This window comes from Symphalangus syndactylus, chromosome 2 (assembly GCF_028878055.3).
Source record: "Symphalangus syndactylus isolate Jambi chromosome 2, NHGRI_mSymSyn1-v2.1_pri, whole genome shotgun sequence".
NCBI classification, from domain to species: Eukaryota; Metazoa; Chordata; class Mammalia; order Primates; family Hylobatidae; genus Symphalangus; species Symphalangus syndactylus.
This window is the reverse complement of record NC_072424.2, coordinates 101,907,136-101,928,228: the sequence shown is the minus strand read 5'-3', so window position 1 is coordinate 101,928,228 and position 21,093 is coordinate 101,907,136. Positions and strand designations below refer to the sequence as shown.

The following is a 21,093-nucleotide window of genomic DNA, read 5'->3' as shown; positions in this document are numbered from 1 at the left end:
ATGACAGTCTTATTGTTACAAATGTGCAACAAATGCACATCTATGCAAAAACCTCTTAAGGTTCATAAAATATCTAGGATATAATATCAGTAAAAGGAAAATCACCAGAAAATAGTATGAAAAAAGAATACTGTCTCTGGGAAAAACAAGAATTAGCTACTCTTTACATACTGGAATTTCTTTTTGGTTCCTTTTTTGGTCTCAGTGGCTTTCTCTCTCACCCACATAATCATGTTATCCTAAGCTCCTGCCTCCTTCTCCCCTCCAATGCTCTAGATTTCCGTCCTCCTTTCAGGAGCCTATTAGAGCAGTCTTCCATCAGGTAGTCAGTCAAGCATTCACTGAGCACCTATTATTTGCACAGCACCAGGAATTTTTAAGGTGACCTTTAACACATTAATCCAATGGCTAAAGGCAGTGAATTTCCTCGGCAATCCAGTAACAGCCTACATTTATACTAGGTATAATTCTCGGCAATCCAGGTACCTCGGCAATCCAGTAACAGCTTACATTTATACTAGGTATGATTCTAAATAACAAAGCTCAAAAAAGGAACCTTATTTTGAAATATGATGCCTAACATTTATCACAATAGAGATTAAAATCACAGGAAAAATGATTTATACTACAGATAATGTTAACTAAATTAATTTCTAATCACTTATTGGCGTTTTGGCTACAAGCAAGTGTATTAAATTAATTTCTAAAAATTCTATGCAATTCTCTTATATTTATTTCCTTTCTGTTTTATTGTTATTGTTGTTGTTGTTCTTTACCATGAATGTAGATACCAGATACTTCGGGGGAAGAGAATAATAAACCATCACGCTATGGAAACTTCTTCAACCAGGGGCAGAGTTTTATCAATTTGGACTATCTTATTAAACTTTAAGGACCAGAGACTGTCAAGAAAATGTAAATTTGTGACAATGATTTAAAATTATGGGGAGTCTTTCTGTTTTTTTTCAGAAATACTATGAAATTTGAGGTTGCAATTTATCCATTGCAATTTATACAATTTCCTTTGTTAAAATTTCCAAGCATCTAGGACCACCTGAGCTCATGGTAATACAGTATCACACAATGCAGTGACAGGTTAGAAATATGACAATTAGGTCTACTTTCCCCTTGTTGAGCTTTATATGACAATAAGTTTCCTTTAAAACTATAGCCTATAAAACTCTCCTCTCTGAAGTCAGTCTAATAACATGGATAATTATGAGTCTAACTTGTATAAAAGCAGCAATTATTTCATTGAATAGAACTATTGAACATACGCTTTCTTATCTACCCAGACTAAACATCTTGTTTTAAAGATAACATGTTCACAATGTTCATTTTAAATGGAAATAATTAAAAATATATATATACTATGTGATCTCAATTTTGTATCAAAAAACATGTAAAGCAGAAGAATGGACACTTCAAATTACGTCATTATAGGTAAATGTGCTATTATGGGTGACTTTAAGTCATCTATTTTGTACCAACATTTTCCAAGTTGTCTTCAATACCATGCATCATTTTCAGAGCCAGAAAAATACATATTATTTACATAAAATAAAACTTTTTTCTGGATGAAAATGAAACAATCTTAGTGAAACATGAACATTGATGTATGGTCATTAATTCTTCAAATATATATTACCCTGTAGACACAAATGGAAAAATATTACTCTGAAAAACTCACGGTTAAGATATTTGTGGGACAATATAATAAGAGAAACCTAATGATCCCCATCCATCTTCAGTACCTGTAAATACACCAGAGGGACAAATAAGGCATGATTAGAGGGTAACCCATTTAAAGGCAACCCCAACTAATTCAACAAGGCTTGGAACTTGACCCGCATAATTTAGAGCTTCTAAAACAAACTTCACAGCATGCTAAAATATTAATTTGCTTCCCAGATCTACCAACCCTTGCCCTTTACCTAGCTACCTAGAACAACTTATCTTTTTCTTTCATTGTATCAACCCCTACATCTGAATAGGGAGCAATCCAGACAGACTTAATCATAAGACACATTTCAATTCTGATAGTTCCTGAAACCTGAATGTGTCTTCCAAAAATTGGCATGTTTGATATGCTTATCTTCTTTCTGAAAAACTCTGATTGCGTCAATGATGTGTATTATTATAATTAATAGTATCTTGGTATCAGTGAAATACAACATGTATGTATACATATATTTAGTTATGTATAGATATACCTATGTACTATATACTATAAATATATATACTTACATAGCATAATCATCAATTATGGGTGGTGATATTTTGTAATTATTTTGTGTATTTCTTCTCCATCAACCTACTGAAAAACAAATGGCTTCTTACAACTTACAGATCATTGCCGGACCTCATTGAAAATCGTCTCAAAACTCTGTCATATTTTTCCCCTTAATAAATTAAAAGTTTGTACCTCTTGGGCAAATTATACACAAGATGGCAGGGCAAGGTGAGGAGTGATTACATGAGTTCAAAGGGAGTTTAGGCGTATCTACTTCTCTACTAACCACTGTTAAATTTCTATCAGTTTGCAGAAAAGATTTCGGGAACATTCGGTTTAGCTTTTATTGATCTTTATTTGGCCTTCACTTTCCTTAAATATAGAACAGTTTAGGACTAATCAGTACCCTCAGGGACTGGTAAAAGAAGTCTGTGCCTTAGAACCACGAGTATCAGTTTCTTTGGAAAAACTCTCATCAAATAGTATACCATTTTAAAACTGAAAAGCATCAAGTTTCATGACCTCTTCTTTTTAAATCTTATAAATTGGTGAATCTGCTGAATTAGCCAGCCATATGTTCCAGCAAATACAAAATAAATCTAACGTATACTTTTCTACTTGTATTAAGGTTTTATATTTAAAAGCTTAAGTGATTTTCGATAGGCAGTTAATATTTATGTATCATTACTACAGGAAGAAACACGGTCCAAGATCAATCTAATTTAGATATAATTTAGAGCATATGTTTCCAACTCTTACTGCATGAAGTCAAGGCAGTGAAATCCAGCAGCTAAGAGTAAGGGTAAAAGACTTTAGTTGTCTTACTTGGCAGCTAAGTGACCAGCAAGTTATTTAGCTTCACTCTACCTCATTTTTATCATTTATGGAAGAGGGATAAGACAATCCACTTTACAGAATTTTTGTGCAGATTAAATAAAATAACCTAGCTAAGAGCTCACCTGTTGCCTATAAGTATTCAATAAATCTTAACTATATTACTCTTGATAATATTATTATCCAGTAATATTATAAAGTAGGTTCAATTATCAGGTAATTGGTGGATACCATTTGCAACAAATATATCTGGGATGTTTATTTTAAAATTACAAGATCTACGAGGATTTAAATAGCATTGTTTCCAAACCACATTCCATGGGAAAAATGTGGTCAATAGTTAAGTGGTCATGACATATAGGGCATTAAAATAAAAATTTTAAAAATGTATTTGTTAAAATGAGTTGGAGATTGCTGTATGGTGTACTCTTATCTTGGAAACTGAAACTGTTCATTAATATATTAAATGATAATGAGAGGCCCACAGAAGACACCTGGTTTCTTTGCTTCCTTAAGCATATCTAAGCTTACTTAACTAGATAATTCATTTATCACAGAGCTACTAATAACCTCCTGACTTTACGTTACTCTGGGATACTAACAAGAACCACATAATAGAAAAAAATGAAGCAGACCAGGTATACAAAAGAAAAAGAAAAGATATATACATGGGACCAAGAAGGATTTGTTTCTTATGGACACTACTAAAGCAACACAGCAGGACAAGCTGAGTTGTGAATGGTAGCAGAGCCCAGTCTGAGCTCCAGGGTGACAGGTGTCTGGTAGCAGCTGTGCGCACTGGAGGCCACATGCCTTGCTCAAATGGACTGTTTTAATTCAATGCAGCAGGCCTAGGGCAGTCAGATCTACTTGTTTTTCTTTTCCCTAACATCTATTTTTTCATGTAAAGTTACCATTTTTTTTCTCATTTGCATCACAGACACTTATACAGTCCACGTTTCACAGGACAAAGCAAATACTTCTATGGGTTAGATACAGTCCCATATGAAAGAGTTTGGGAGTTCTGGCATGTTCTTTAGGGCCCAAACTATGATCTATCAATTCATATCAATCATTCATCTAACGGCTAAACATTTTGCCTTATAGCAACCCTGTGAGGAATAAATTATTATGCCCAACTTCCTGATAAGGAGATTTAGTTAAAAATAGGTGAGAAAAACTTGCTCGTGTTCACAGATCTGGTAGGTGGGTGATCATTCCCAGGTGCACAAGATTTATTATTGTACTTTCCATGAGTCACATAGGAACATACATTTATTCTGGAGAATGCAGAATTTGGGGCAAGGGGGAAATGTTCCCCGATTAATTACACTCATTCATCCTTCCTTATTCAGAGGTGAGGTAACTCTGGTTAAATTCTTTACTTTTTAAATGAAGATATCAACCACTTTCTGGTTGGGGAGCTATATCATATAGTACCCTTACATGGTAATAGAATGTCTTTCAGGTCTTTAATTTCAAAGATGTACTTGAATTTCTAATCTTTGTTTTCAAATATTTGTTAAAAATTTGTTCTGAGAAGTTACAGACTAGATGAATCTCTAATGTGAATAAAATCCTATTTCTCTAGATCAGATTTGGCAAACGACAGTCCATGAACCAAATCTGGCTCACCATCTAATTGTTTAAAGTTTTATTGGTACACCCATTCATTTACACATTACCTATGGTTTCTTTCATGCTACAGAGGCAGAATTGAGAGGTTGAGATGGAGAACATATGACCTCCAAAACCAAAATATTTACTCTGGCCTGTACAGGATGACTTTGCCAATTTACTTCTCTATATATTCTAAGTTTTTATCCCAGTAACAAAATGACACAATTATAGACCTCTGTCCACAGAGATGGCTATTTTCAGATGATCACTGTTTTATAAACGTGCTTTTTACTGAGTTTTCATGTTGCTGTCACTCCTGGGCTTATATTACATGTAGACAATAAGAAGAATGCCTACAATAATTTTTATTGTACTCACTGGAGAGGGTATCATTGAGGATGCCGTTAACCTCACCACAGTGCTCCCTATGAGAACTGGAATGCAAAAATTGTTTTTGTTTTCTCCCAAGGTATTAGTATTAATAGCACGACCACTTCAAATCTTATAATCATGTGTTTTCTCTTCATTTAGAAGTGAAAAAATTATTTAAAGACAATACTTGCAATATTCCAATTTACATTGCAGAGCATCCCTTTCTACTTTCTAAATTTAATCTCGGCTTCATTTGAGTTTCCTAGTGTTGTTTCCTTTTTATTCTGATTTTTAAATTCATTTTATGTTATTGCAATGTGTGCATATTTTTAGCCATACCTCCTCTTTTTAAATTAAAATTGGATATAAATAAATGAGAGTATCAGTTCTAAAGAAAAAGACCTGAAAGAAAAGACATTTGAACCTTCTGCCCCTGTGACAAGAATCTATTCTTATGATAGCATCATGCCTTATCCCCAGGGCTCAGTTTAAACCTCTAGAATACAAGAAGGAAAGAAAATACTCTAATACTCTGATGTCACAAATACCTCAGTTGAAAAAAAATCTGCAGCTATCTACGGGGTTGTATCTTGAGGAGAAAGAGAACCAGATTCCCTTAGTTTAGTTAGCAAACCTCCTAAGGTATGGCCATCTTGTCCTGATAGTTTTTTTTTTTTTTTTTTTTTTTTCTGCTTTAACTGTTTTAATGTCTGCACATGGGAGTTTACTCAATATGGTGTTATAATGACAGCTTTTATAAAATTGAATAAATATTATATGATTATAAAAAATAATATAATGAATCTAGGCACAAAATAAGAAAAGCTATTGAATCACTGCATAACACAAGTTAAATCATAAATCATAATGAAATAATTTGAACTTAATTTGAATGTAATAACCCATTACATCTACGTATTTTCTTTTTTTATTATTATCATACTTTAAGTTTTAGGGACATGTGCTCAACGTACAGGTTTGTTACATATGTTAAGAACTTTTACTTAGAGATCAAATGAGATTTAGGACAGAGTATATGCCTTAATGGTAGCTTTATATGACAATGCAAAATAAACTGAAAGAGGGCGTGATGCCAGTATGGAATTACACTGATGCAACTAAAATTACAATAGAGTAGAACACAGGCAGATGCTCAGGTCAGCTTTCCGTCTCATTCATTGCCTGTGCTGACCGTTTTGCCTCACTGTGTGCTTCCTGAACAATCAAAAATATTGAGAAAGATGCTATCAAATGCCTCAAACAGATCATTTAGGAAGGATGGCTTTACCTTTTGCTTAGATATAGGTAATTGGGTACCACTGAAGTTCATCTGTGATCCTAACTATGGTATGCAAATACAATATTAATTTTTCTCCTCGACCTCCCCACAGAATTTTTCTATGAAATAAGTTTTTCTACCTTAACCAAAATTGAATTCATTTCAAATTTGCTATTGAAAGATATGAAATTGATTCATCCCACCTTTACCTCTCATGCCTTTCTTGGTGGGAAGGCAAATAATTAGAAAGGTTAATAATCCAAAGTAAAAAAACATTTTATACCTAATTACTTTAAGAAATAAGCAGAACTTTGTATCCATCCCGTATTCTCCTGTACATACTTCCAAAATGACCTGTACCTAATGCCTTCACTACTTGGCTGTCTGTGAAAGAGTATATCTATGGCTTAGTGTTTTTCTTAAATTATTTTTTCTGCATCATTCATAAACATTAACAGAATAAGATTACATATTATCTAGATCTTTACCACTTCCTTTACTCTCATCTTTAAACATGATTATATAATGGCTATGGTTACACGTAGCCGGCATTCAGTAATTAGAAAACCATGAAGCTTACAAGTTACCGGATGTTTTGATGTTAGAAATAGCTGCTCCATAGCACTTTCATTAAGTGCCACTTCTTTGCTCTCCACTAAATTTACTTAAGGTTAAAGTCCAGCTTTCTGGTGCATATTCACACACACACACAAAAAAAAAAAAAAACAATTTTTTTCAGCAGTATTATTGCACCCAAGTTTTTAGGATCCTTCATAAGAAAATCTGCATTAAAGTTAAAACATCTTGAATTCAAGATGCTTTTAAACGATAAAAAATTATTACCATAAAGTTACAATACAATGTCACATTAATCAACATTACACAAACACCTTAGAACCATGCTGTTCCCGTGATAGCCTAATCTGACTTCAAGGGAAGAACTCTTACAAATAAAGATAGAATGCACTGACAAAATTCACCCATAAACCAGAAGGTACAACTGTATGAACTACTTTACAACACAGCCAAAAGAGCAACTTAGAGCAAACTGATGAAGGCACCCCAGGTGGAGTAATTAGGATACATGGTATCTCTAACATATTCTTTATATAGACTTAATTTTGTTACTAATAGTCAAAAGACACGGCATCAGTGAAGCAAATGAAGAATAACATTTTATCTGAAAAACCGATATTAACCCAATAAGAATTTTGTTACTGATTTCTAAGAGCTGAACGTGCTTTGAAAAGTTATCCAGAGAAGGCATTAGCTATCTTCTAACTATAATAAAAACATAATATTTTATATAAAAAAGAATTTGATATTTAGTAAAAAGTCTGTGTTTTCAAAAATATATTTTTGTGGATTTGGATTATGTGAAAGATACGTAGCACACTAAGACACCAACATTATTCAAAACAAAAAGTTGAGAAGCTACAATTTTTAATTGCTACATGTCACTAATACATACCAAAACCCTTTTTTCACATTTTAGTATTTCTGAGATCAGAATGAGTTTTAAAAATGATGGCATATCATAATTATAATGGCAGTTTGCTACATAAAATAATGGTATACGGTGTAATTGATGGTGTCTTAGAATCCACAAAATGTGATAAGTCTTCACCATAAAGTTAAGTCGTTTACTGATTTTCAAAATTTTTTAAGGATTACATTGCTGATGAAGCAGTGCTATCTATCACTAAAATATAAAAATTCTTAATGCTGCCAAGCAGGGGTATCTCTACATTCTCCTGTCACTACTGCTCAAGGAGGAATATAAAATGCCACTCATTTACTTTTCCCTAATTTTTTTTTCTCAAGGGAAATATATGAAATTGTCTGTTTGACAACACTATAGTCATGTGATAAGGCTTGAACTTTGCTCATAATCCTAGTCTCTCTTCCTTTGATATGCTCAATATAGAATATTTGAAGGCACATGACATTTAATGTGTGGCTGACCTACGCTTGTAAAGAGGAGCAGCCTTTCTTACTTTGGTTGCTGAAATTATTTAATACAGATAAGGATTAACCATGTTTTTTGTAAGTCCTTTTTCAAAAAATTTATTGGAAATCATTAAGAATCTAATTGGCAAAGCTTTACGAAGTTTACAACTAAATCCATTAAATTCCATATGTATAGCCTGATGTTAAATAATTATTTTCCTGATGCATTTAATATATTGCACCTCAATACAAAATTTCCTTTTTTAATCTTATTAAATGACATATTGACAGATTTAGCCTATTATTCTTGCTTGTCAAATACATACGCACACACACATTTTTAAAAAGCTTTTCCAATTGCGTATCACTTGTTCCAACATGCTTCCAACAAACTGACCTTTCTGTCTCTTAAATTCCTTTCTTCCTGTGATCTTGTCCTTCAGCCTAATAGAGCCACTGTCTCAATCATCATTCTCCAGACCTTTACATTACTAATCACTAGAACTGAATATAATTATAGCTTCAAGCATCCCACCCTCTGACCACAACCTTTTGTCCCCTAAGAATGTAGCAGAATCCTCCCTTTGGGCAACATCAGGCACAATTAATCACTACCTCTCTATGGAAAGCTCTCCTTTCTTGGGCTTCTGAGTGTCACATTCTCACATTTCTTCTGTCCTCTCCAGCTACTTAATCTCAAAATCTTTTCCTGGTTTCTTTTAATGGGTCCAATTATGGAGGAGTCCAGGGCTTAGTTCTCAGCTCTTTTCTACTTACAATTCCTCCCTTAGTGATCTCACCAAATCTCATGGCTTTATTAACATCTATATGCTGATGATCTTCAAATAGATATTTCCCTGAACTTAAACTCATATAGCCAACCTCCTACTTGACATCTCTACTTGGACTTATCTAATAGGAATATAAAATTAACACACCTAATACTGAATTTTTTATATTCCTTTTCCTGCCCCCACCTGCATATATTTCAGTCATCCCCATTTCTGTTAATGGACAATACTACTTTTTAGTTGATAAGGCCAAATGTCCCTAATGCCATCCTTTTTACCACTCTTTCTCTTGAAACAATATCCAATCATGATAAACCTACTCAATGTCCATAAAAAATAAATCCAGAAAATGCTAATTAAGACTTCAAAAATTTTACTCCACACATAGTACTATTGCTGAAATTAAAAACGCTGATAACACAACATGTTAGCTAGAATGCAGAGCAACTGGACATCTCATATACTGCTAGTCAGAGTGAAAATCAAACATTCCAAAAAATTGGAAGATGCCTTACAGTGTTAAATACATGCCTACTCTGTATGCCAACAATTATATTCCTAGTATTTACCCAAGAGACATAAAAATATATGCCTACAAAACTAATCATACAAGAATGTAGCAGAGTGATGTCAGCAAGATGGCAGAATAGGAAATCCTGGGCTCTCCTTCTTCATACAAGCATATCGATTCAGCCACAATTGATGGAAGAATTCCATGTGTGGGAAATCAGAAACTAACTGAAAGGTTCCTGCCTCCTGGGAGAATGCAAAACCAGACTCACTGAAGCTGATAGAGGGATATGAAACACCCTCTCACCAGAGACCCCTGTCTCAGTGTGGTTCCCAAAGATCAGAAAGAGATGCCCAAGCTCCTGGTTTCACCCAGGGGAGGTAAGGGCTTGGATCCCATGTTCAATTCCCTTGCATTTCCAAAGAAGCACGGTGGGGGGTTGGGGCGGGGGGGCGCGGGGACACAGAGAACTGGCCTTTGTCTTGCTAGTCTTGAAGCTCTGATGGGCCCAGCACAGTCTAGACACCTGAGGAAGAATGCAGGCAACATCTTGGGCTGGTATAGGCCATTGATACTCCTCACTGCTCAGCACAGAGTGAGCAAACGAACAAACAAAAAAATCCCAATTTCTTTTCAGCTTTCTTCTTGGAAGGGAAAGAGTTGATCTGTGTGTCCAATGCTACAATATCTCTAGGGCTTCCTAAACAACTAGCTTCTGCCTTGTGAGTCCTGAAGCTCTGATGGAGATGGCACAATCTAGCCACCTGAGGAAAAATAGAAACAGTGGGTTATAGACACCATAGCTTCAGTTTATCACAGAGTAAGCTGACAAAAGCCTTCCCTTCCTGTGGGAGGAAAAGAGTTGATAAAGGCCACCAGAATCCCTGGGTAGGTTGATTGCTGGGAGCCTTCTGTACAAGTCAAGTCAGTAAAGACTGATAGAGGTGTCTGCTTTGTCTAATGTGCAGATACCAACAGAGAGAGTCAAGAAAAATGAAGAATCAGACTAAGATGCTCCAAACAAAGGGACGAGATAAACTTCCAGAAATCAACCCTAATGAAATGGTTAACCTGAAAATGAATTAAAAATAACTTTCATAAGGTCAAGAGCCCAATGTATGTACAAAGTAAGAATTTCAACAAAGGAAGAGAAAATATTACAAAGTACTAAACCAAAATCATGAAGCTGAAGAACATAAGTGACCTGAAAAATGCACTAAAGGGGTTCAGCAGCAGACTAGATCAAGCAGAAGAAAGGATCAGTGAACTGGAATAGAAGTCACTGGAAATAACTCGGAGGAGCAAAAAGAGAAAAAAAGAATAGAAAAAAATTTAAAGAAAGCTTAAGAAATTTATGGGATACCAGCAAGCAGACCAATATACAAATTATGGAAGTCTCTTAATGATAATAGAGAAAAACAACCAGAAAACTTATTCAAAGAAATAATTGTTGAAGGCTTCACAAATCTGGGGAAGTTAATGAACATTCATATCCACAAGCCCAAAGAACATCAATAAGACAAATTCAAAGAAATATACACCGAGGCACATTATAATCAAATTATCAAAGTCAATGACAAATGAGAATTTTGAATTCATCAAGAAAATGTGACCAGTCCCATACAAGGGAATATCCATGAGTAAATTTATCAACAGAAACCATGTAGGGCAGAAGATGAGGTGATATATTCAAAGTGCTGAAGGAAAAAGAAAAATAAAACTGCCATCAAATAATACTCCACCTGGCAAAAACTGTCCTTCACAAATGAAAGAGAGATAAAAACTTTTCCAAACAAAAAAATTGAGGGAGATCATAAACACTGGACCTGCCTTACAAGAAATGTTAAGTGGTGTTCTTCAAGTCAAAATGAAAAAGCATTAAACAGCAACATGACAGCATAAGAAAGTATAAAACTGGTTGAGAAAAGTAAATATATACACAAACATAAAATATTGTATTACTGTAACGGTGATGAGTAAAATACATTTAATTCTAGCATAAAAGTTAAAAGAAAAAATTATTTTGAAAACTATAACTAAAGATACAAACACAATTATTAAAAGATACACAATATGAATAGATTTTGAAAATAATAACATAAAGTATGTTGTGGGGAAGAAGTTAAATTGTAAATTTTTGTATGCAATTCAACTTATCAGCATAAAATAGACAGTTGTAAGATATTTTATGTAAGTAGCAAGGTAACCACACACACACACATACAAATCTGTAAAATTTACACAAAACAACAAGAACAACATCTAATTGAGGCATAACAATACCAAAAAAACCCCAACAAATCCAATGGAAAACAAGAGAGGAAGACATACAAAAGTACTGTAAGAATAATAAGAAACAACTAACAAAATGGCAATAGCAAATCCTTTCCTATCAATAATTACTTTAAATGGATTAAACTCTCTAATCAAAAGACATACAGTGACTGAATAGATTAAAAAAAAAGAAACTTACTTTAGATTTAAGGACACACATCGGCTAAAAGTGAAGGGATAGAAAATGATATCCCATATATTATAAATCATAACCAAAAGAGAGTAGGCGTACATCAGACAAATGACCATTAAGTCAAAAACTATTTCAGAGACAAAGAAAAAGCTTTTATAATGATAAAAGGGTCAGTGTGTCAAGAAGATAGGGCCATGATAAACATACATATGCACTCAACATCAGAGCACCTCGATATATAAAGCAAACATTGACAGAACCGAAAGAAGAAATAGACCACAATGCAATAATAGCAGGAGACTTCACACCTCATTTTCAATAATGGACACAACATCCAGACAGATCAATAAGAAAACAGATAATCTGAATAACATTAAAGAAAAAATGGACCTGACATTTAAAGAGCATTCTACCAAACAGGAGCAGAATATACACTCTTCTCAGACATGCTTCTTTCTCCAGAGTATTTCACATGTTAGATCACATAAGAGACTAGTATGAAAAATTATACCCTAACAAATTACATAATCTAGAATAAATGAACAAATTGCTAGAAACCCACATACCGAAACTATATCATAAAGAAATAGAATCAGTAATCAAACACCTCTCAAAAAATAAAAGCCCAGGATAAGATGACTTCACTAGTAAATTCTACCAAACATTTAAAACACGAAATTGAAAATGAGGGAACTGGGTATATAACCAAAGGAAAATAAATCATTGTATCAAAAATACACATACACTTGCATATCCATCTCAGCGCTATTCACAATAGCAAAGACATGGACTTAACCTAGGTGCCCACTCATGGTGGGCTGGATAAAGAAAATGTGGTACATAAACACCACGGAATATTATGCAGCCATGAAAAAGAATGGAATCATGTCTTTTTTAGCAATATGGATGCAGATGGAGGCCATTATCCTAAGCAAATTAATGCAGGAACAGAAAACCAAAAACTACATGTTCTTACTTATAAGTGGGAGCTAAATGTTGAGTACATTTGGATATAAATATGCAAACAATAGACACTAGGGACTACTAGAGGAGGGAAGAAGGAGATGTGGGGTGAAAAACTACTTACTGGTTATTCCGCTCACCACACAGGGTCATCTGTACCTCAGACCTCAGCATCATAAAATATACCCATGTAAAAAATCCATACATGCACTCCCTGAATCTAAAATAAAAGTTGAAATTATTTTTAAAAAGCAAAGAGAAAAAGGCAGCAGAAACCATTTAATGAAGTACACAATTTTTCCTTAGTATGAGTATATGTTGAATTTTGTCAAATACTTTTTATGTGTCTATTGAAATGATCAGAGGGTTTTTGTCGTTTCTGTTAATGTGATGCATCACATTTATTGATTTGCCTATGTCAAATTATCTTTACATCCCTGGGATAAATTGCACTTGATCATAGTAAAATATTGTTTCAATGTGCTGTTGGGAAAAAAAAAAAGAAAACAAGGGAAAATTTACAAACTCAATTCTTGAGGCCGGTAATTATCCTGATATCAAAGCCAGGCAAAGAAACTACATGAAAACTACACACCAATATCTATGATGGATATAGATGCAAAAATTTTCAAAAAATACTAGCAAATGGAATCCAACAGCCCATTAAATGGATCATAGATGATGATTATGTGGCATTTATTCCTGTGATGCAAGGATGTTCAACAATGCCCAAATCCATTAACGTGATACAGCAAATCAACAGAATAAAGGATAAAAATCACAGGATCATTGCAATATATGCACAAAAAGAATTTGGCAAAATTCAACACCTTCTTATGATAAAAACTCTCAAAAATGAGAAGTAAAGGAAATTACCTCAATATAACAAGAATGATATATGAAAAGTCCACAACTAATATCAGATTTAACAAAAACAAACAGAAAGCTTGTCTCTACAATCAGGAATGAGGCGAGAATGCCACTCTCACCACTTCTTTCAGAATATTACTGGAAGTTCTCTCCAGGGCAACTATGCCAGAAAAAGAAACTGATGACATCAAAAACAGAAAGAAGTAAAATATTCCGATTGCGTTTTACATGATTGTATATATGTACTCATATATACATATAGTCTTATACATAGACAGCACTGAAGTTGTCTATAGACATTTAGACAAATGATCTTACACAACATTAGAGACTCCAGAAAAAGCACTTTTAGAACAAATAAATTCATTTAGTAAAGTTGCAGGATACAAAATCAACAGCAAAAATCAGGTTCATTTCTATATACTAGTGAAAAACTATATGAAAAGGTAATTAGGCAAACAATATCATTTACAGTTGCACCACAAAGAATAAAATATGTAAGAATAAACTAAGGAGGTAAAAGACTTGTTTACCAAAAACACTGCATTGATGAGAGAAATTAAAAAAACACAGCAAATAGAGAGACATCAAAAGTCCAAAGATTGGAAGACTTAATATTGTTAAAATGTCCAACCACCCAAATCAATATACAGATTCAATGCAATCCCTATCAAAATTCCAATGGCATAATTTACAGAAATAGGAAATATAATCCTAAAATTCACTAGAAACCCACAATAGGCCATGAATAGCCAAAATCAATCCTGAGAAAGAAAAATAAATTTTGAGGCCTCAGACTTCAAAATACAGTACTTACTGATTCCAAAATACATGACAATGTTAAAATAATCAAAATAGTATGGTACTGGCATAAAGATAGACATATAAACCAATATTATAAAACAGAGTCCAGAAATAAACTCATCCATATGTGGTCAGCTGATCTTTGACAAGATTGCCAGTGTATCTAATCAGGAAAGAATATCCTCTTAAACAAATGGTGGTAGGAAAACTAGTATCCACATGCAAAAGATTGAAATTAAACCCTATCTTACATGTTAGACAAAAATCAACTTAAAATGAATTAATAACTTAAATGGAATACCTGAAACTGTAAAACCCTTAGAAGAAAACATAGGGAGGAAGCTCCTTGATATTTGGTCTAGGCAATGATTTATTGGACATGACACCAGAAACATAGACATTAAACACTAAAAGAGACAAGTAAGACTATATCAAACTAAGAAGCTTCTGCAGAACAGAGGAAATAATCAACAAATTGAAAGAAATCTATTGTATAGCAATCTCTTGAACGAGAGAAAATTTTTACAAACTATATATCCAATAAAAGTTTAACATCTAAAATATATAAGGAATCACTACAAATAAACAGCCACACCTCTTGCCATATTTCACCCAAGTAAAATATGGGCAAAAGATTTGAATAGATATTTCTTCAGAGACGATATACACATGAACACCATGTATATGAAAAGATGCTCAACATCACTAATCATCAGGAAAGGTAAATTAAAACCTATTCATATATTACCTTGTACTTATTAGGATGTCTATTACCAAGAAACAAAGAATAACAAGTATTGACAAAGATGTGGAGATACTGGAACTCCTGTACACTGTTGATGGGAATGTAAAACCGTGCATCTTCTATGGAAAACAGTATGGGGGTTCCCTGAAAAATTATAAGTACCAAAAATTCCAATTATCCCATTTCTAGGCATTTATCCAAAAGAATTAAAATAGGGATCTCAAAGAGATATTTGACCTCACATGTCCATTGCAACATTATTCATAATAGCCAAGATGTGAAAACAGCTTAAAGGTCCATTGATGGATGAGTAGGAAAAACATGTGATATACATACAATGGAATATTATGTAAACTTAAAAAAGAAGGAAATCCTATCCATGTGACAACATGAATGAACTCTGAACACCTTATGTAGGGTGAAATAAGCCAGGCACAAAAGGGCAGATACTTATATGAGGAATCTAAAATAGTAAAACTCCTAGAAGCAGAGGGTAGAATGGTGGTTGCTGGAGGCTGAAAGAGAGGTGGGGAAATAAGGGATTGCTGTTCAGTGAGTGTAAAATTTCAGTTATGTAAGATGAATATGTCCTAGAGATCTGCATGCAACGTTGTGCCTATAGTTAACAACACTGTACTGTACACTGAAATATTTGCTAAGATTGTAGACCTCATGTTAAGTCTTTTATAAACCATAATACATCATAAAAAACAGTGCCTGGTATATAGTATGAATAATGTAAATTTTACCTCAATAATAAATAAATATCCAGTAATTGAGCTACCACCTCAATAATTACTGTTATCATCACCTTTTGACTGCATTATTGCAGTAGCTCTTCTTACTTCCATCATTTATTTTTCCTACAATTGGTTTTCTACCCTATCAACTAGAACCACATCATCTAAAAAACAAGTAAAGTCATGTAACACCTTTGTTCTGAATACTTCATTGACTAACTCACAAGTAAAGCCAACATCTTTTCATGATTTGCAAAGCTCTGCGGGTCCGGCCTCACTCTGTCCCTCTCTGACATCACATCTGGCTTACTTAGCTCCAGTCACACCTGATGTTTCTTGCCTCAGGCCTTTGCACTTGTTCTCTCTGCTCTTCCCCCATGTATCTAAATAATGTACTACCTCACCTGTGAAGTCTTAGTCACATGTCAACAACTCCCGAGGCCTTACCTGACTACCTTATTAAAAATTCTGAACCCTTGGCACTTCCTACCCACTTCGTTCATTTTATTAATAGTGCCTATCACCAATATGGTATACAGTGCCTATCGCTAATATGGTATATGTTTTGTTTGTCCTTTTTGTGTGTGAGTGACTCTCTTTCCACACTTTAATGTAAAAATCTATGAAGGCAATACATCTTTTGTGTTTTGTTCACTGCTGCATTTCATGTCCTAAGATAGTGCCTGGCACACATAGGAGGTACTCTGTAAATATGAATTTCTGTGTAAGTGAATGGATAGATCATAAATATGATCACTCTCCAACCAATGTCCTCATTCTGTTATTTATTAAATTGTTGAGGTAGACAGAGCCAAGCACAGTCATAAAGCACATCACCAGATAAATCCCTCTAGCTTTATCTAAATAGAATAATGAACACTTATTTTAGATGCATTTGCCAAACTTAAATCATTCTGCCTTTCCTAAGGTAACAAAATCAGCTCTGTAAGTTTTTATCCAAGTAAGACTTCCATCTTAGTACAAAGTCAAAGCATTTATCGATTGCTGCACCGCTACCATTTAGTGAATTAATCTCAATATGATATCACAGATACAAACCTCTATCTTATTTCATCTTTAATTAAAACATACTACAGTAATAGTGTTTTCCCTAACAATAATAACAAAAAAATCATAAACTCTTAAAGAATAAAAATTTTCTGTGCTTTCAACCCTTCTTCTCATTCCAGGTTGTCATATCATCAATTTACTGCTAATAGAAGCCACCAACTACTCAGTCATGTTAACTAGTGTCACTGTAACTCTTCACAAGTACTATATAGTAGGGAAACTCAGATGGAATCTTGATTTAAATAAATCATTTAAACACAGTCAAAAAGTACCATAAAGTTCAAATAAATATTCCATTTATTGGTCATATAGCATGTTCTAGCATAGCATATTTCTCCCAGTATTGGGCATAACATAATGGGTAATCACATGCTACTTGAGTTCAAATCCCTTTTCTACCGTTTGTAAACTGTAGGATCCTGGGCAAATTACTCAAATTCCATCTGCCTTAATTTTCCCATGCATAAAATAGTGATTTAAAAAAAGCACCTTCCTCATAAGGTTACAGAGATAATTAAGTGAGATAACAAATCTAAAGGGTATAAATGTTTGCTATCATTGTTACTTATATGTAATAGCAAAGGAAGTAGCACAATTATGTTTTCTGTCCTTATGAATTCCCTCTTACGACCTGATGACTTGGCCTTAAAAAATCTCAGAATAATGAAACACTGATGAATTCTGTGACTGTGTAAGTTAAATAATGCTTGATGTAATTGGATTTATATTTTTATTAAATATTTGGTTGCCATTTACAACACTGGAGATGATTGGCTATGAGCCCCTTAAATCCATCTTTTTATAAAAATCAATCTATATTGGAATACAAAAGTCTCCGTGCTTCTCCAGAGATCGGAGATGGAATTCTCTTACATGTGTCTCTCTCTGCCCAATTTATTTGGTCACACTGTAGTCTCAACTACAGTCTTGTTGATCATTCTCTCCCAGACACAATGCCAGAGAACCACTGATGCACAGGCCCTTGTTCCTGCAGGGCTGCCACCACCATTAATACAAAAACTGAGGCTGGCACTCTCCTCTTATAACTACACCTGGACTCTACCACTGGCCCCAGGGGATCATTTCAGCCCCTGAACCCACTGACGTGCAGATCTCCAAAGATTAGGTCAGTCAAAGATTGCTGTCAGCCCATCCTGTCCACAAAAGCTCCTCTGAAAAGCAAACCCTTGCTGCTGTGCTATGATTTAGAAGTTTTATACTTGGACCCATACCCAGGAAACATGAGATTTTTTCCTGCTCAAATATTTATACCTGCCTGGTTCACTTTACCTGTTGCCACACACGGCTATACCATCCTGCTGACTATGACAGACTTCATTCTTTATGATAAGTTCAGCCCTGCCTGTAATCTTGCCTTTTTCACAGTACCTCACAATTGCATCCAATTAGATATATTGTACCTATTCAAAGTCCAACAGTGACAGAAGTCTTGTCTTTTCCACTGCCAGAGATGTCTCCGCCTCCACACAGATCAGCCCATCCAGATGGATTTTGAGGAGGAAGTATTGTCTAAACCTACACACTAGCTACCTGTTTCATAGCATTGGACCAGTGGGATATCCTGCTGCGTAGAAAAAATGCCAGTGACCTCCCGTGGCTATTATAGATTAATGCTGTGCAGTAACTGTAGAACTGAGTAGAGATAAAAAGAAGTAATCTCATTTAGAACAAAATTAATTTCTCAGAATGATCATTAGTATGAGCACTATATGCATTCATGAATCTCCAACACTATATTTCCTTCCCTTTATTTTAGATGCTTTTAAAACACCAAAATAAATTTTCCTTTTCCTAGCATTAGAGCAATGTGTGTGTGTGTGTGTTGCATTCATATGTACATATATAAAATACGGGAATTTGGAGAATACATATAAATGCAAAAGACGAAAATTAAAAAGTCTATAATCCCCTAATCCATAATCATTGAAAAAGATATTCTTCATTTGTGATAACATAAAAATATACCATTCTTGATGAGAAAAAAATTCAAATAAGCGTTTCAAGTTTTACACCACCAAAGTATCATCATCATCATCAACTACCACCTCAGCAACATAAAGATACCTCTTCTGTAAAACATAAAGCCATATGAAACGGCCATATCAGAGTTCAAGCTTAATTCAAAGTTTTTCCATTAAGATACTGAATCTGAAACTTAGTAAGACAAAAAAGGTTATAAATTTGGATGAGAAGCATTTCTTCACCGTTTCATATTGCTATATCTGGAGAAACAGGGGAGTGAAGGCATAAACAGGTAAATAACCAGGTTCAGAATTTTTTCTTCTGTTTTTATTTTATTTATTTATTTTTTGAGATGGAGTCTCTCTCTGTCGCTCAGGCTGGAGTGCAGTGGCGCAATCTCGGCTCACTGCAAGCTCCACCTCCCAGGTTCACACCATTCTCCTGCCTCAGCCTCCCGAGTAGCTGGGACTATAGGTGCCCGCCACCATGCCCAGCTAATTTTTTGTATTTTTAGTAGATACAGGGTTTCATCATGTTAGCCAGGATGGTCTCGATCTCCTGACCTCATGATCTGCCCACCTCGGCCTCTCAAAGTGCTGGGATTCCAGACATGAGCCACTGTGCCCGGCCCCAGGTTCAGAATTTTTAAATGACTATCATATAACTAAAAAAGGAGATATCGGCTTAGGCTATTTCTACTTTCTTTATTATACTAATATTCATCACTTTACAAATTGCAAAAAAACCTTTTTATGCTTCCTAGTCAGTGAACGCTTGCTTAAAAAGCAATATAATGATTTCTGTGATTCTAAGATTATTTCATTTAATAATAATAACTGCCATTCAAATACATTTGAAGGCATTATTAGAAAAATAATCCCATGATTACAGGGTCAGACATTCTTTAGCTCTAATCACACTCACCAGATAGTTCTCATTAGGTTATAGTACTAAAGATAGTGATTGTAAAATACTGCAAAGTATTAGAGTAACAGACTGTAGAAGATGCAGATGTCGTTTTTCAAATTGCACAGGACTGCTATATAGTTCACTTTTTCATTGGTTTTCTAGAAAATTTAATGTGAACATGAGGAAATGCTTCCAAGTAAATCCCCACATGTTGATAATATTAAGGAAATTTCTTTTCGATTCACATTCTATTTTTCAGGGTATCAAATTGCTTTGTAGATTATTTTTAACAACATTACTCAAAATGGGACCAGTAGCAAGATCTAGTTTCCTTTCATTTCAGTCTGTCTACATATCTGAAAAGTTTGCTTTCATATATAAGCAATTCTAACTGCAAACCCTTTACCACATTTTTATTTTACAGATAAGTAACCTAATAATCATCATTTGTTCAGGTCACAAAAAATTTTATACGGAATTAGGATTAGAACTCTTAGTCATCGATTTTCAATCTGCTGTTTTCTGAGTACAATGTCACACAATCAATATGTGTTTCCAGTCAATGACAGATTTTTGATTCAAGCAGATAATCGATCGATCAAAAAACAAGATGTTTTGATCACATGTCTAGACAAACACTGTTAGGCCTCCTAGAAGAAAAAAGCAACAGACTGCCCCCCTTACCAGTGTTTTGGAAAAACAAGAATTACGTATTTGAAACATTTAGAGACTATTAAGCAAGGATTGTTTAAACACCCAATTACATTTTTCTAGCTGCATTACAAAACTTTTAAAAAGGAAAAAATCGATGTGATGTGGAAAAGTCATAAAGAGCTCTTTGAAGAAGCACAATACATTCACAAAAGAGGACACACTTCAGGGAATTGTCCTGTGCACAGAGCCACACACTTCATTTGAGCATCACTATAGATCAATACAGACGAATCTAAA

General features: G+C 34.3%; 1 protein-coding gene across 6 annotated transcripts in view; it reads right to left on the bottom strand.

The window, feature by feature from the left end:
• Window positions 1-21,093, bottom strand: part of NKAIN2 (sodium/potassium transporting ATPase interacting 2) — a 1,030,776-nt gene that overhangs the window by 703,224 nt on the left and 306,459 nt on the right. The window contains exon 2 of one of the 6 annotated variants that reach the window (XR_010116565.1): window positions 1,691-1,754. The exons of the other annotated variants lie outside the window; for them this stretch is intronic. The gene's annotated coding sequence lies outside the window, so the exon portion shown is untranslated. The remainder of the gene's footprint in view (window positions 1-1,690; window positions 1,755-21,093) is intronic. 6 annotated transcript variants of the gene reach the window in all.